The 17,394-nt window shown below is 53.5% G+C and overlaps 1 protein-coding gene across 3 annotated transcripts in view; it reads left to right on the top strand.

Annotated features, from left to right (window-relative positions):
* Positions 1-17,394, top strand: part of CLMN (calmin) — a 115,740-nt gene that overhangs the window by 16,364 nt on the left and 81,982 nt on the right. The window contains exon 1 of one of the 3 annotated variants that reach the window (XM_045901472.3): positions 12,030-12,173. The exons of the other annotated variants lie outside the window; for them this stretch is intronic. The gene's annotated coding sequence lies outside the window, so the exon portion shown is untranslated. Of the gene's footprint in view, positions 1-12,029; positions 12,174-17,394 lie in introns of those variants that run through there. 3 annotated transcript variants of the gene reach the window in all.

Below are 17,394 nucleotides of genomic sequence, written 5' to 3'. Positions count from 1 at the left end.
TCCCCAGGAGTGGTAACCACCCATTTGAGACTAATAGGGTACCATGGATGCAAATGAAGGGGGAAACTGTACTTCTCCAGAGCTGTCTCCACTTGTGTATGCACAAGAGTCATAACTACATGTGCCCCTCACTCAAAAGACTCTTTGATATGAAGCTCCAGCTCTGGGGCTCTTGGAAAATCAGTAGTTGATGTAATAGTCATTCTGTGAATTGTGTCCATTATAACCAAGTACTCTCCAGCTGTCGGAAGAATCCAGCAGAGTGATGCAATAATGCCTGACCCTTTTGGATTATTCCATGGAAAATTACTTACTGCATCAGGTGCAGAAGCTGCAATTTTTATTTCTGTTTTCTAAAATGTTGCCTGTTTTCTCTCCGTGTCAGACCAAGTGGAGCCCTTCTGGTTCCTGAGTTAACTTCTTGCAAGGACGACGTCCAGCAGGTAGTTATGGAGTATCTGCTTGGTGTCGGGCGCCCTCCCAGGCGCCAGGGAGATCCAGGCTTGCCTCTGTCCGGTGGCAGGTAGTCAGTCCCCAGGGTCCCATTGGGATGTAATGATGACCGTGATGGGGAACTATTGTGAGCGCCTAACAAGGGAGCCCTGTAGAGGAGTCATGAAGGACTTTTGGGACGAGGTGACATTTTCAGTTGAGATGAGAAGAATAAATGGAAATTAGCCAGATGGAAGGGAGAGAGGAACATTCCATGCCGAGGGGTCAACTCATCCAGAGGCTGAGGTGGGCAGGAGCATGGCTCAAAGACGCAGGTCTACCGACCAGGGCCCACAGAGATTGCCACAGGGGCTGTGTTGGATCTGAGCACCTGTTGTGCAGAGCCCTTGAGCCCCGCCCTGGGTGAAGATGGGCATGTCTTTGGAGTTGGAGGTAGAGCCTCTGGGTTTTTTCCGTACAACAAGCTCGTGGGCCTTTGGGCCATTATCAGAGGGATCAAAAGGGCTGTGATTCACTTCCTTTCAATAGTCTCAGCTCTGAAGACCTGCTCCCCACCACTGACAGCGCACCAGTTGGCTTGGGCCACGGAGCTGGGGTGGCTTTTGTTTTATTCCTCGGTGTGCTTTGGGGCGCAGCGAGCCCTGAGGGTCTAGTGCCCTGGGGGTGTGTCCTCTCCTCTCCCCATGTCATCTCATTTCCTCTTTCTGCCCCTGTCCCAGGCCACACAGATCTGTCCCCCAGCCAGGAGGGGCTGCTCTGTTCAAGCACCATTTTTCTGTGTTGGGAAGGACTAAAATGTAGATGGTGATGGCCATACAGTCATCGTCTATACGACATTATGTCCCCGTATTGACTTCTTACTGAGTGCCAAGAACTCTGTTGGGGATTTTATATTTAATTCTCCATAAACTGTGTGAAGAGGGGAAGTGCCCGTTTTTTTATATAGGATATTGAGGCTCAGAGAGGTCCAATACACAGTTCATGGTCACACAGCTGGTTAGAGTTGCAGGTTCAGAAATTGGCTTTGGATATTTCTTGCTCCAAAACCTGTGCTCTGTCCACTAAGCCACACCAGTCCCCCACCAAAGCTGAGTTTACAGCGTGGTTTACAAGCCTGTGGCTCTGGCCGCATCGAGTCCCCCGTTTTGACCTCAGTATCTGCAGTGAACCCTGAGCACCTCGATGTGCGCTGTCCTCTGTGGTCGCCACCACTCACCTGAGGCTCCCGGGGACTTGCGTCTAATCCAAGTTGAGATGTGCTAGGAGTGGGAAGCATGCGCCACATTTGAAGACCCACCATGAGAAAAGGATGTAAACATCTCATTAATGGTCTTTAAATGTTGCTTACATGTTGAAATGAAAATGCTTTGGATATAGTCGGTTAAATAAGGTACATTGTTAAAGTGAATTTCACCCGCGTCACCTGACTTCCTACAGTATGGCTACTAGAAATTTGCAGCATAACTTGTGTGGCTCGCATTATATTTTGACTCAGCAGGACTTCGGTGAGACTGTGATTTCTAAGGACCTTTTAATGCTTCCATCTGCATTTCTCCTCTTCCCGTGCGATGTCCTTGAGCCCCAAGCCCCCTTCTGAATTACTTGCCCCATGTGTGTCCCTGAGACTCTCCAGGGGGACTCCTCTCCTACCTGACCTCTGACCCCATCACAGGAAATGCTGTTCCAGCATCACCTGCCACCCTGGACAAGTCAGTCCACCTTTCTGAGTCTCAAATGCCTCGTCTATAAACTGGAAGTGACTCTTGGCCTCCTCGTGGGGTTGTTCAGATACGAGGATATCCATCAGGTCCCCACACCTAGTAGGGGCCTTCTGTAGCTGACACCTGTCACCCTCATGACAGACAGCAGGTGATGGAATGCTGCAGGGCAGATAGGGTGGTGCTGTCCCGTCCTGTGTCCTGGAGGCCAGGCCCGTGGGTTGGAGGCCTAGCTTTGACGTTGTGCACCTGGCGCAGGGAAATCAGAGAGAGGCCTCTGAGCAAATGGGTCAAGTACCCACCCATAATCCTGTCTCTAGTGGCCTTAGGTCCCTCACTGGTCCGTCTGTTCCCTCACCTGGGCTCAGATCTAGACACCCTGGGGTCAAAGAGTTAAAACTAAGGTGATTCACGGTGCTGGTGGGGCCATCCTGGCTGGTGGCGGTGACGAGGGGCCGGGTAGAACAGAGGGCAGGGCAGAAGGGAGGGAAGGCTCACCTGCCCTTAGAGAGTGTTCTCTCTGAAAACAGAGCCCTCGTAGGCCGTGAAAGCCGCCGATTCCAGAGCGAGCCCCCTGACCGCCCTGGCCCGTTTCCTCGTCTGTACTTGGAGGAAGGCAGTGCCTTGACTTACCAATACTGCACGGGGTGCCCGCGGTATGGTCTGCAGGGGTGTCCCCTGGGGTACTAGTCTGTAGCAATTGCTGGTTTTGTTTTCACGTGGTTATACAAGTCCTGTAACCACATTTTGGGGCCCCCACCCTCACACTTCCGCCACCCAGATTTCTGTATCGTCCCTCCAGTCTTTTTCCTGAGTTCCTATTTCCACACTTGTATCCATTACCCCTTTGAGCCCTGCTCTATGCTTTTCCATGTCATGAGTGAGCGAGTGGGAGCCAGGAATAAAGATGAAACAGAACAGTCTAACTGAATCTTGGGCTCCTCCCAGCCCCTCCCCATCTGGCAGAGGTCGGGCGAGGTGGGGGGTGATTTAGGGTGGTCCCGGGAGAGCTGGGGATGAAAGCAACCCTCCCCCCCCAGGGTGGCCCGCCTGGACGGAGCCTCACGGGTGAGCTCTCTGAGGAAGGGGGTTGTCCAGAGGGGAGAGGGAAGGAGGGGAGATAGTCAGCGAGTGCTGTGGGATAAGGAGGATCACAGAACAGAGCCCGGGGGCCTGGGCCGAACCCTGTACTGCTCCTCAGATCAATTCCCCTGGAAGTTCCTGGAGGTAGGGTGTCGGCCTCGTGCTCTGGAGAACAGCGGTTCTCAAACCTGAGGTCCCTTGTCCTCAGCTCAGGGCGATTTTGCCCCCAGGAGACATCTGACAAGGTCTGGAGACATTTCTGGTTGTCACAGCTGCGAGGATGCTCCTGGCATCTGGTGGGGGGAGCCCAGGGATGCTGTCAACATCCTATGATGGACGGCCTTTAGCACAGAGAATGTCTCAGCCCAGAATGTGCACCCTGCTGGGGCTGAGAAACCCTGCCTTAGGCCCCTCAGAATTGCCTGGAGGGCTTGCTGAATCACAGCTGTCCGGCCCCACCCCAGGAGGTCTGGTTGGGGCTGAGAATTTGCATGCCTAGCCAGTCCCCAGGTACTACTGGTCCCTCAAGATGGATCGATGACCCCTGGGCACATTCATCCCCTCTGCTCCTGCCTAAGGCTGTTTTCATTGCTTGCGAGAACTTGCCAGGCACTTTGTGAACAGATTACCTGCATATCACAACTATCCTGGGAGAGGGCTACTTTTGTCATCTCCCCCATTTTCCGGAGGAAGAAACTGAGGCTCACAAAATATGATTCGCACTAAGTACCTGCAGGCATCAGCCCCCAGCGGAGGGGTGAGCTCCCCCTCGGGAAGGACACAGGCCAGCCCAGCGGCGGCATCCTGGTCCAGCGCTGCTGGGAGTTGAGATCAGCGTGCTCCTTCCCCTTTCTCCCTTCCCAGTCCAAGTTCTGCTCATTAGCTTCACAGGGTGGGAGGGAAGGGTCCCTGGGCTTTGGTCCGCTGTCCTAGAGAAGAGTGGCGAGGGCAGGCTGCCCAGGACTGCCAGCTCTGGGGACCTGTCTCCCGCCCAGAAGTGGATGGACAGGACCTCGGAACTCGGGGCGGGGGGGTGCGTTAAGCCCCCTCCTGCCCCTTCCTGCCCGCGGGACTTGGTGTGGGAGCTGAGGCCTGACGGGCCCGTGGAGGGCAGGGGGAGACCCAGTCTGTGGGATGGCCATGCTGGGTGTTGGGCCCCCACCCTCATGAAGCCAGGCCTTGAATCTTGGCTCCTCCCCTGACTTTGCACAAGGCCCTTTTTCATGAGAAATGGGGGAAATTCTCCTACCCCAGTCAGAACTGTGGTGCTGATGCCCACCATGCGTGTAACCAGACCCAATGCACAGCAGCCCTTCTAGAACCAGCAGCTGTTGGTTCTAGGCTGCCGAGGAGCCACCAGACCCTGACCGGCCTCCCGGTCCCGGTCTCCTCAGCTGAGAAGGAGGTTTGAACTGCTTGGCCTATCTTCCTCACAGTGCCAGAGAGGGCCCCATGAAGCCTGGGTGAGGAATGTTGCTCCCTCCACGCCCCGTCTATCTACCTTTGCCGCTCACCACCTCTAGGCAGCCTTCCTTGATTCTCCACCTCCTGTTTCCAGCACCCCAGCACTTAGCCCTCTGCCCCCTAACGAGTCTTGACAGCTCTGCTCTGTGAGGTGTGAGTCCCCCCGGGCAGAGGTTCTGTTGTGGTCCCCTGTGTCCCCAGTGCCTGGTGCAGAGTGGGTGCAGAACGAATGCACGGAATGGCGTGTGCTCGGGGAGCACTATCGCTCCCGCTTTCAGAGCACTTCCCCTCTGATGTGGATCTCAATGGGGCTGGGCACCAGGAAACCCAGAGTATTCTCTGTGGGCTCTGGGTTTCCCTGGCTGTTCACTCCTGACTTGGGCGAGCCTCTTTGGGTTGAGAGAGAACCCAAAGGGGGAACCACGGGGAGGACCCCAGGCAGCCCAGGTCTCCCAGGGGGCTCCACCCACTGGCTCATTAGACCGTAAGTTCTGCCAAGGCAGGATTTGGTCTAGTTCGTTCATGGATGTGTCCCAAGTGTCTGGAACAGCTTCTGGCACATAGAGGGCACTCAATAAACATTTGCATGAATGAATGAATGAATTCTAGAAGGTGCTGGAAGGCTTTTTGTGAGGCATTAAAATACCTGGAACCTGGTGGTAACATAGGAGCTTTTAAAAAAGCTTCCTTCCAAAGATATGTTGGAGTCAGGAAAGCTGAGATGGACTCGCAAACTGGCCACTCGGGCTGTGTGACCCAAGCAGGTTATTGTGTGTCTCTGGGCTCTCTTTCCTCTTCTGCAAAGTGAGGTTGATGACACCCAAGTCACGGGGCGGGGGGGTTAGGTCGGATATGCTTCTCTGTGTGCATCCTGTTCCGTTTTATGTTAGCCTGCGCCAAGCCTGCTGCCCCTCCCTACAGGTATAAATGCACCTTTTATTTTTTAAACATTTATTTATTTGAGAGAGAGAGCATGCACGTGAGCACAAGGGGGAGGAGGGGCAGAGGGAGAGAGAGAACCTCAAGCAGACTCCCCGCTGAGCACGGCCCCCCCCTCCCCCCCAGTGCAGGGCTGGATCTCATGACCCTGAGATCATGACCTGAGCTGAAATCAAGAGTCGGACGCTCATCTGACTGAGCCACCCAGGTGCCCCTTAAATGCACCTTTTTGAGTGGAACAGTGCCTGCTCACCAGGGATCCTCCTGGTTTACACTTGGCCCAGTGTTCAGGCCCAAGATCTCCTTAGCCTGGGTGGAAAGCTTCTTTCTCCCTCATACAGATGGTGTGTTTTTGGGGAGGGGGCTGACAAGTTGGGGAGACACATTGCTTTCGCTGAGGTTACCATCTCTTTGCCCGAGTGACCCTCCCTTGTCGGGGGCCCCTGGGCCGGCGGCCGTGTGGCCCCATGAGCAATCTCTGATTCCATGGCCCAGCCTGACTTCAGGGGTGGCAGACAAGACGGCGGGAGAAGGTCCTGATGGCTAGAGGGGGCCTCCTATGATGCAGTGGGTGGGGGGTGCTGCCTGGTGCAGGCTGAACAGAATCCATCAGCTAGCTCTGCCTCAGGCAGGTCTTTCTGTCCATGATGACAAGAGAGAGGCAGGCTTCATGCTCTGTGGTTAGCTGGGGTACCAAACCCGTTGGGGGGTGGTGGTGGGAGAGGAGAGCGAGCTGCAGGCGGGTCCCAGTCGGGAGCTGGGCACAGTGGTGGTGGTGGTCAGGTGGGCTGGGGCAGGGATGATCACTGGCATCTACAACACTCTGACTTTACGGTAGTTCTCAGCAAGGGCTGGTGAGGCGGGGAGCACCCGGAACGCCTTCACTGCTGGCAGGCATGCAGGATGGTCCCGCTTCTTCAGAAGACTTCGGTGGTTTCTTATAAAGCGATACACACGCTCCAATTCGCCTCCATCATCCCCCTTCTGGGTATTTCCCTGGAGAAATGGAAACATGTTCACACACACAACACTGTCTCTCTCTATATATAGTCCCACATTGTTGTGTGTTCTCTATTCCCAGTAGTCAAAAAGTGGAAACAAGCCACATGTCCCCGGGCTGGTGAACGGCTTCCCAGACCGTGGTGCTTCCCACAGAGGAGTCCTGCTCAGCCATGAGAAAGGGCATACGACTCAGGGTGGATCGCCCAAACGTGCTAAGTGGGGGAAGCCAGATTCTGATGGCTCTACATGGGATTCCATTTATAGAACATTCTGGAAAAGCGGAAATTATAGGACAAAAAAAATGGACCTGTGGTTGTCAGGGGCCGAGGAGTGGGGAAGGGAATTGACTACAGTGGGGGCACAAAGGAACTTTTTTGGGGGATACACTATTCTGTATCTTGAATGTGGTGGTTACTCAATTTTATTCATCACAACTCATAGAACTGTATACAAGAAAGGGTGAATTTTATTATATGTAAGTCAGGCCTCACTAAATCTGACTTTAAAAGTGGGGGGAGGGAGGGAGAGAGAGAGAGACCACTAACAAGCGGAGAGTCTCTTTATCACAGTTGTGTTCATGTTTATCACGGTTGTTTTCAGGATGCTGGCGTGTCTGTTGAAATGGGACACTGCACAACAGTATCCTTTCTTGGTCCTGGGACCATTGATGTAAGTCAGCACTTTCTAAACTGACCTTTGAAATCTCTTCCTCATAAAAGCCACGGGAACCCCACTGAGCCCCGGGCATAGATTTCCCTTGTAAATGAGACTTTGCAGACTTCTTTCAAGCCTAGTAAAGTGAGACCTGCAGGGAGAGCCACAGGTAGGAGTCTGGCAACCACCCTTTCACTCTGGCCCCCAGCAGGCACCAAGCCCAGAGCCCTCCCTGGGAGCACTCTAACCGGCCTGCCTTTGCCTTCTCCACCTCCAAGAGAGGCCGACTGAGGGGTGATTCTGGATCAGTCTTCATTAGGTTTGGCTGTGCATTACAGAGAGCGCCAAATAATAGTGTCATAAACAGGTGTGCATTTCTGCACAGGCAGTCCAAAGCTGGTAGGGCAACTGTGCACCACAAAATCTGAGGGACCCAGGCTTCCTTTAGCTCACCACGCTGCCATCTCCTGGTCTAGCTCTTGGCCTCATGATCCAGCGTGGCTGCTAGAGCTCCAGCCATTACCTTTAGTGTTTCAGGCAGCAGGGTAGAGGGAGGGACAATAAATAAGGGTCAAGCAAGGGGTGAGTGCTAGATCTCTGTTAGCGGAAGTTTCAAGAAGCTGTTTCTTGGCATTTCTGCTGACATCTCATTGGCCGGCACTTGGTCACATAGTTGCAGTGAACTTTGAGGCAGGCTGGGAAGTAGAACCTGTGGTGCCCACCTAAGAATGGGGCTCTAGTTCTATGGAGAGAAAAGAGAATGGATATTTGGGATGGAAAAGGCAACCCCTGGTTTCCACCACAGCTCCCAGCTCTGCCATGGTTCTGTGGGGCCCTGGACCAGTGTCAAAACTCTTTAGGTCTTATTTTCCTTCTGTAAAGTGAGCACAAGTCCTTCTGCTGTTGCTTGTTACGGGAATTAAACAAGATGATTATAATACCCCCCCCCCCGGGACACTTAGTTTCCCCATGGTAACCATATTTATTACTCCTACTGTGTTTTCTCTAAGTGGCCTCTGGTCACTAAGGGGACACTTCAGGGAATACCATACAGAGAGCACACACTTTGAAGATACCCAGAATCCAGCCATCCAAACCTATTTACCCAGCAGTTAACTCTAATAGGCCCGCAGGACCAAGCTCCTAGCTTCTGGTATCACCGCGAGCTTTCCTCTGTAGCGCCCCGAGCTCAGTGCCTTTTGGTGAGCTGGACTGATGCTGTTGTCATTCCTGTTTAGCCCGAGGCACTGAGAGGCTCAGAGAGATGGCACGGTCAGTGAGAGGCAGGTTGAGATTTGAGCCCAGGCAGCGTGGGGCAGAGCCTGGGCTCCCTCGCTGAACCGCAGGTACCCACGGCTCCGTGCAGGGACTGACTGTGAGCAGTGAGGCAGGATGGGCAGACATGTTACAGGGGGCCATGGGCTCCCCGAAATTGATGCCCTCTTGAAAGCATAGCAGTGCAGTAGAGATGGAGGGAGGGGACCATGCCAGGCAGAGGGAAATGCTGCTGAAGGTGGAGAGTGGGCCATGTCCATCGGGAATGATCTAGATGAGGTCATGGTGGGATTTATTCCATTTGCCATTGAACTGTTGGTCTTCAGAATAAGTCCTGCACGTGCGGGGCTGGGGGGCGGGGGGCTGCCGTTGACCCTGAGTTTACAGGGTGCTGTGAATCCCAGCTGTGTAGCCTCTCTGAGCTTCTGCTTTGTTTTTCCCCATATCACGGGCCTGATGCCAGGCCTGCTTGAGGAGACTGGACATATCCACTCAGGAAGTGCCTGGCACCTGTTTGCAGCGGCCTGTCCTCCCCTTGACCTGTCCTGACCGTGGCCTTCACAGGCTCTGTGGCCTCCACTCACCCTGGCTGAGGGTCTGCTCTGCGGAGCAGCCCCCCTTCAGTGTCAGGATCTGCCATGCCCTCTTCCTTGGGAGTGGAAGGAACCCCCTGTCCTGCCTCCGAACAAGGCTGCCGTGCTTGGGGGAGGGGTGGTCAGCGCCCCGGTGGTCACAGTGGGAGGAGGGGCCCGAGCCGTTCATGGTTACATCTGATTGCCGCAGGTGCCTTTTCTCTGTGACTCATGCACGCAGCAGAGGGGAGGGGAGCAGGTTGCCGCCTTGAAAAGCCTCTGGCTGGACCCCAGGCTGGGGACAGAGGCTCTCTCCCCGTGGCAGACCAGTGGGCGTCTGATGTTTTCCTCTCTTGGCTTTGCGTAGTCCCTAATTTTTCTACGAACAATATGTTGAGTTTTACTAATCAGAAAACTGGTTTTTAAAGAATGAGCTTCCAAGCCTTCCACCTGGTGCATGGGCGGCACCCAGACGGGCTTCCCAGACCTGCCCCCAGCCCTGCCTTCCCTGCAGACACATCCACCCAGCTCATCCAACCTACTCAACAATGAGAAGTAGCAGCTATACAAAGCTTTTTAGTGAAAAGTACCTTGGAAAGAGGAAACAGCGAGTGCAAAGGTCCTGGGGCAAGGATTTGTTTGCCGGTTGCTCTTCTTTTGTGGCCAGCTGTCACTTTCAATGACCTGGTCCTTTGGGCAACACGAGAAGCTGACTTTTGTCCCCCTGAGGCCTCTCCTCTCCTTGTCTTTGCTCACGTTTTCCCCTCTGCCCTGAGTGCTCCTTCAGCCCTGCAAACTCCTACACATTCAAAGAGGCCCAGCCCAGTGTCACTTCTGAGAAGCCTCTCCTGATTACCACGCCAATGCAGACTAACAGCCCCGCCCCTTGCAGTCCCCGGCTCTGCTCATACTCATAGCCCATTGTGCAATGGACATTTGTTTACCCATGTGTCGCCTCTGCTGGGCCATTTCTCAGGAGTAGAGGCTCTTAGTCACCCACCCGTCTTCAGCACCTGGCCCAGTGCCGGCCTGCAGGACTGCAGTGTTTGTCGAGATAGCTCTGACCTCAGAACGGATTGTAGCCTCCTGCTTAGCCTTTCCAGCTACCAACTCCTTACATGAGACTGAACTAACCAGCTTGTGAGCCTTGCAGCCTGAACACATTTCCCGCCCCCACCATGTCCTCCACCCTCCCATCATGACCAGATGGATTGAGCTTGTCACAGGGCTTGATCAGGCAGGAGCCCAGCAGGGGACTCACAGAAGTGAGTGCAGGGTTGGAAGAAGGGCTGTTTCCGAGGCGGGGGCAGGAGGAGGGCCCCTGCAGGGAGCGTGCTACACTGGGAGGGGAGGGGGGCTCATAGCAGTGGGGAGTCATTGTGGGCACAGAGAGGGGGTGAGGGGTCCTCTGGCAGGAACTAGGGGCCAGGGTGGTTGAATGCAGCCCTGGCCAAAACCACAGCTGGGGAGGTGAGGGTAGCGGCAGTGGGATCAATCCTCTGCCCCCTCTGCCCAGCGGTCCTGCCAGCATTGCCCATGGGCTGAACCCAGTGGGTGGCCAGAGGATGAGGGTGCCCAGTGATGCAGCCTGTGGAGGGATTGGCCTCCCGGACGGGGGTGTGAATTTGGTGGGAGGGAATGTGCAAGTGGAGACTGAGTCCTACAGGGACTTACATTCTCCTCCTCAACAGGGCACTTGAAAATGAGTGTCTTTCTGTGTGTTTTTATAGACCATGAAGTAACTTACAAGCTCACGCTGCTCGGAAGGGACTGGTGAGGGAGAGGGAGCTGGGACGTGGATGCAGGTCTGTCTCTAGGTTCTTTCTGCTCTCCTGATCCTTCCGTCCAAAAGCTGGTGGGCTTGCGTCAACTCCCCATAGGTCCCTGAGCACTGGCTGTGTGCAGGGCCCACCCCGTGCATGCCAGCCAAGCACCCCATCCCTTCTCCTTCCAGAGGCACGCTGGGCTTTCATCCCCAGGAGCCTAGCTTTCTTCTCCTTTATTGCAACCATCACAGTAATTCCGTGGTTGGGTTTCTTTCTTTCTTTCTTTTTTTTTTTTTAAAGATTTTATTTATTTATTCATGAGAGAGAGAGAGGCAGAGGCAGAGGGAGAAGCAGGCTCCCCGCGGAGCAGGGAGCCCGATGCGGGACTCGATCCCAGGACCCTGGGATCATGACCTGAGCTGAAGGCAGACGCTTAACCGACTGAGCCACCCAGGCGTCCCCGTGGTTGGGTTTCTTGATTCATACTTGCTTCCCCATGGCAAGCAGGGGGCCATGCTTCTTACTTATCACCGTAGCCTAGTCCGGGGCCCGGAACATTTGCTTAGCAGATACCTCTAGAAATATGGGTGACTCCTACCTGTTCATTTTCAGTTCTTCAGCAGGCAGGCTGACCACTCTCCTGGCCATTTGGGGAAGGGGTTGCCTGGAGAGTTGCCTCCCCCCGCCCCCTCAGCATCCCATCCCTCTGTTTCCATGCAGGGTGCAGAGAGCACCTGCTTTCTGGTCTGTGGCCCACACACACCCCCCCCACCCCAGCCAGGATGGGACTGGCTCCTTCCCTGCCTGCATTTTGCAAGCTGTAGCTGCAGCTTTGGGGGAGAGACCGAGGAGGGAGTGGGCTTTTTCCTTTCTCTCTTTCCGCTGCCTCCTTTCTAGCCGTTTCCAACACCAGGCCCCGTTTCTAGAGCCCGTAGGTTGGTCTCACGGCCCCAAGGAGGGAGGGAGGGGCCTGGAGCCCACTCTCAGGCTCACAGGGAAAGCTCAGCCAGGCGATTTGTTGTTGCCACAGATTTATGTCTTCATTTCACAAACCAGACGGGGCCCCGTTGGGGGCAGCGCACCGGGTTGGTTCTGCCCTTGTGCGCTGGTGCTGGGGTTTGTATGGTCTCCTCCTGCCTGCAAGGTCAGGCACTCAGAACCCACTGGAAACTGCTCCTGGCCTCGGGTCCAAAGAAGACAGTGAAGACTGGATCCTGGCAGACTTCCCAGGAGGGCTTCAGAAACATGTATGTTTATTTGATCTGATTTAAAGACAAATTAGAGAAAACGTGGGAGTATAGGGTAGGGGTAGAGAAAGAAAAGTATCTTCCAGCGCATTCACTGTGACGTCATTATTGTCGTGTTATGTATTTGTTTATTTTGATCATCTCTCAAATACATTTATGTTCATTCTCACAGCCATGAGAGACTACTTGCAAAACTGCCTTCTGCTCTGTGTCACTTACCTACCCCTTTTCCTGCTGCTTGCTTGCCCCTGTTGGGTCACATTCAATCGTTGGCTGGGGGCGCTGGGGTTGAATTAACCATGTCCTTGGAGGTGCACAGACTCCGGACCTCCTGTTCCCCACGTCCCCGCTGGTATCCTGTGCTCCCACAGGCCTGTCCTTTCCCAGCCTTATCTTGCCCTCCCAAGCTTGCTTGTGTTAATCCTTGATGATTTCTCTCTAGCTCCCAGAGAAAATCCTGGCTTCTGGGAAAGCTGGTGTTTTTAGTGGGGGACACAAGCTCGGTGACCCCCACCTCCTGCCCTGCCACCAGCCCAGGAATCCAGAGAGCAGGTGCAGAGGGTCCCCCATACCCCCTGAGAAGGCGGAAGGGGAGAGCTGTTCTCAGGCTCTTGACCTGAAGCTATTTAAAGTCAAGGGCATGGTTTCCCAGGAAGGAAAATCAATGTGTAAGACAGTACGGTTATTGCTCCTCCTGCCCAGGGGTAGGGGGTAGGGGGAGCCCTGGGAGGGCAGATCTCCTCGCATTACTGGTCTTTGTTTGTGTTGTTGTTATTTAAACCATTCTAGGGAAGGTTATGAAATCTCTGGAGCCTTATAAAAATAGCATGGTTTCTGGTTTTAAAAGTAGTCCTTGTGCCCTGGATAAAATATGGAAAATACCCAACATATAAAGAACTTTGAAAATAAAAATCATCTCACATGGCACCACCCAGAGATGACTACCATTAATGTTTTGATACATTGACTCTTCAGGCTGTTTTTTTCCTTTAAATGTGTTGATGGCTTTAACATAAATGTTATCACACGCTGTATTCTGGACCTGCAAACTGGTCCCAAAGTCACTGCTTAGTGATCTTAGGGCCTAGTGCTGTTGAGCTAATGTATTCTCTCCGTGCCTCCACCCCTTCATCTGTGAAATGGGCCTGAGGTTAGACCTTTCTCACAGGCTTGCAGCAAGGCTAGACGCAGCCCAGCCCCAGGCACGGGTACCCAGTGAGCTCACGATAAATGCTCCTAGTCACCATTCGCGATTTCAGTTGGTCGCATGTACAATTGGGGACCCTACTCTTTTTCATGTTATATTAGGCTCTCAGAATTTTCCCAGGTCTGAAATGTCGGGTGAACATCGTCCTGTGGCCATGGGAGAATTCTCCTTACGATGTCTTTAGCCACCGTCTACAATTCAGTTCTCTGCTTTTCCATTCCTTCCTATAGATGCTGTGATGATGCATTTCCCTGCATGTTGCCTCTCATCCCTGTTTCTGATGACCTTTTAGGACAGACACCGAGAGGCAGACATACTGGATCACAGGCTATGGGAATTGATTTCTAGGGCTCTGGACAGAGACCAGATTGCTTTGCAGAAGGGTGATAGCCCCTTGTGTTCCCCCCACCACACCGGATTCATCTGGGCTGCCTTACCCCTCCCTCGCCCGCATTCTGGTTGGGTTGATGTTTATTTGCAAAAGTGATTAGCCCTGGCCATGCCTGTAACCAGGAGCCTCTGGGGATGAAAGGCGGCTACTCTGGCCAGTGACATTTCCAGGGAGGACGTGGGTGGCCGGGTTTTGTGTTTCTGGCGTGGGCAGCCCGCAGTCCTAGTTGTCAGGCAGCTCTGAGAAGGGAAGGAGCTGTAGCATGCAGATTGGTGTGGGCAGGAAGAGGATTCTGTTTACAGAGCCATTGCTAGGCTGCTGGGTTCCCGCTGAACATGGGCCTGCAGCAGGTGGTTTCCTGGATGGCGAGCCAAGCCCCAGGCAGACAGGAAAGCACCACGCCTCCCGCTCAACTTGGAAATGTTTCGTCAGTAACCAGGGACACCTTCGTCACTCTGGTTCTGCTCCAGCCACTTAAAGCCTTTGCCACGGCCGTTTCTCTTTTAATTGTCTTGGTTCTTTGGGGGAGGAAGAAAGTCTGAATTTGACCCCAGAGCTCGGTCAGGTCAGAGCCTAGCAGGTGGCTAGGAGGATGGTCATACTGATGAGGATAATAACTACAGCCTCGGTAACTGGTGATGTTCAGAGAGCCATGCTCTTGCCACGCACCTGCTCATGTGACTCCTGCGACATCCAGGTGGGTTCCCCACCTTGTTTCTCTGCACCCCTGTTCCTGGGCCGCCCAGAGGAGGTACCTAGAGGAGAAAGGGGTCCTCCCCCTCCAGACTCTTCATCTTCACACGTTAATGATTTTTTTTATTTGGGAAAGCAAATTATTTTATTTGGGGGCAAACCCTTTTTTTAAGCAAAGTGCATAAATCAACCACTTTAAAGTGTAGAAATCAGGGGCGCCTGGGTGGCTCAGTCGGTTAAGGGTCTGACTCTTGGTTTCGGCTCAGGTCATGATCTCAGGGTCGTGGGGTAGAGACCCTGTTTTGGGCTCCGCGCTCAGCGTGGAGTTTGCTTGCAATTCTCTCTCTCCCTCCCTCTTTGCCCCTCCCCCTGCTCCGCGTGCACGTGCTGTCTCTCAAATAAATAAATCTTAAAGTCTACAAATCAGTGGCATTTAACATGTTCAAAGTGTTGTCCATCTGTCACCTCTCTCTAGTTCCAAAAAGGAGATCCCCACGCCTGGTAGCAGTTTTGTCCCCGTGCCTCCCCCAACCCTAATCCCAGTAAGCACTAATCTGCTTTCCGTCTCTATGGATTACCGTTCTGGATACTTCATTTAAATGGAATCATACAATATGTGGCCTTTTGTGTCTGGCTTTTTTCATTTTGCTGGATGTTGTCTGGGTTCATCCATGTTGTAGGGTGGATCAGCACTTCATTCCTTTTTTATGGACAAATAATGCTCTGTGACATGGATATTAGCCATGTGACAGATATTACCTTTTCCCCCTCTTGATTCTCCTGCCTCCCTCTCTGGGACTTAGTATTTTATTTTATTTTTTTATTTTTTAAATATTTTTATTTATTTATTTGAGAGAGAGCACAAGCAGGGGGAGAGGCAGAGGAAAAGGGAGAAGCAGACTCACTGCTGAGCAGGGAGCCCGATGAGGGGCTCGATCCCAGGACCCTGGGATCATGACCTGAGCCGAAGGCAGACGCTTAGCCGACTGAGCCACCCAGGCGACCCTGGGACTTAGTATTTTAAAGTGAATTTCAGACATTGCACTGGTCCATCCATAAATATTTTAGTATGTTTCTCTACGAGATAAGGACTCTTTTAAAAAGCGTGGCCACACTTAAACCAATGAATGATAGTTTCTGAATATCGCCAAACAGCCGGAGGAAGAAGTTTCTCAGCCTGCCCTTGGCACCCAGACCTGCCTCGTCTTCTCTCCTCCTCTGCCCGCAGATCGGAGAGCTCACGAGACTTGATCACGTGGTCCCACGTGGATCGATTGTTAGTGGCTGTCTGGAGCACTTGGCAAAAAAGAATTTGGAGGTCAAGTGCGGGATGGGTGGGAAGGCGGGCTGTGGTTCATTAGCAGTGCCCGCCGTGGGCACAGAGGGAGCCTCTGCCTTAGGTGCAGAGCCCAGCGATTGTCTCTGCATTCATTCAGGAACCCAGTCACCTGTGTGTTCTCCATTCCACCTGCCCACCCCTCCCCCACGTCCCCCCGCCCCCCCCAGAGCTCGTCCTGTTGAGTACCCGGCGCAGATGTGCATTCTTCCAAAAGACCTTCCCAGTTCGTCCGGTCGTTGTTAACCTTTCCCTCTGTTGGACTTCGTGGGTCCTGTCGTATGTCTCCAGAGGAGGAAGGCACATTTTACAGCTCACTCCGTGTTTACCAGGCACTGTGTCAACTGCACAGAAGAAGCCTTCCTGTTTCCCAGCAGCCCTAGCATTCCGAGGTGGGTCCTGCCTTCCCGGGCTGATTCATTCTCTCTCTCTCTCTCTCTCTCTCTCTCTCTCACACACACACACACACAAACACACTTGAATTTCATGCTCTCATTTCCTGGAGAGAATTCAGTGCCCTGAAGGAGTGATTCGAATGGGTGTAGTTTCAGGCACCCATGAAGGATGGCTGGTGTTAGGGCTTGATTCTCCACCCAGGTCAAAATCAAACTCAGAAAGCCATGGCATCCTGCAACAGAAAACAGCCCTGGAGCCGAAGCCTCAAGCATTGCTGCAGCTCGGCTCCACTCTGGGACCTTGGGTGACCTTGGGTGGGTCGTTGTCCCTCCCCCGGTCCTGCGCTGTCCTGCGTACACCAGGGCCGTGGGCTCCATCATGGCTGATCCCTCTGCCGGCCGGCATCTGACGGCTGCACTCCTGTTCCAGCAAAGAACAGGCCAGACTGCTGAAGAGAGGACTTGAAGCAAAGAGGAAGCAGGAATTGCCGCTGTTGGTCCTCTCGGGGCCCTGTTCTGGCCTCTGCTCAGGACAGTAATCCTGCCAGTGCCCAGGTGGGAGATGCCTTGGGAGTCGGCTCTCGGCTCTGCCCTGGGGTGGGATCTTGCCCAGTGCCTGCAACCTGGACTCCGCTGTGTGTGTAAACCTGGCCCCACCTTACTCCCTGCTGCCTCATGGTCAGCTCCGAATGAATCATCGGCTCTTTCCTCAGATCTGACCCTTCCCACCTCACCCCCAGCTCCTGCCCTTGTTCAAGCCCCCAGCACTGGTGTCTGGATTAATCTTGCTTCCTAAATGGCTCCTGTTCAATCTCCTCTCCATACGCTGCCAGAATAACATTTGTAAAAATTAAGTCTGATCTAGCCATTTGGTTCTCTAGAAGTCCAAATCTTAGTGCAAGAAAAACCACTCAAGATCTGGTATTTGTCCTCTGCTCCTGGAGAACCAAACTGTTCATGCTTTTTTGCACATGCTGTTTCCTGGAGATTCTCTTCTCCAGCAACTGTGCCTGGTGAACTCCTATTCATCCTTCAGAACCCAGTTCACATCTTCTCACCTCCCATACAGCTGATGCTCTGAGGAAAACCACTAACCATGATCAGGGAGGGACACACAGCCAAACCCAGAAGGTCTGGCCCACAGCAGTTGAGAATGGAGCCATTCTTTGGCAAATTGGGGGATGGTGGAGCAGGTGCCT

The sequence above is a fragment of the Mirounga angustirostris genome, unplaced genomic scaffold (genome assembly GCF_029215605.1).
Source record: "Mirounga angustirostris isolate CCGP_5_RB_7025 unplaced genomic scaffold, mMirAng1.0.hap1 SCAF_9, whole genome shotgun sequence".
NCBI lineage: Eukaryota > Metazoa > Chordata > Mammalia > Carnivora > Phocidae > Mirounga > Mirounga angustirostris.
The sequence above is the reverse complement of the archived record's forward strand: the minus strand, read 5'-3'. Positions and strand labels throughout refer to the sequence as shown.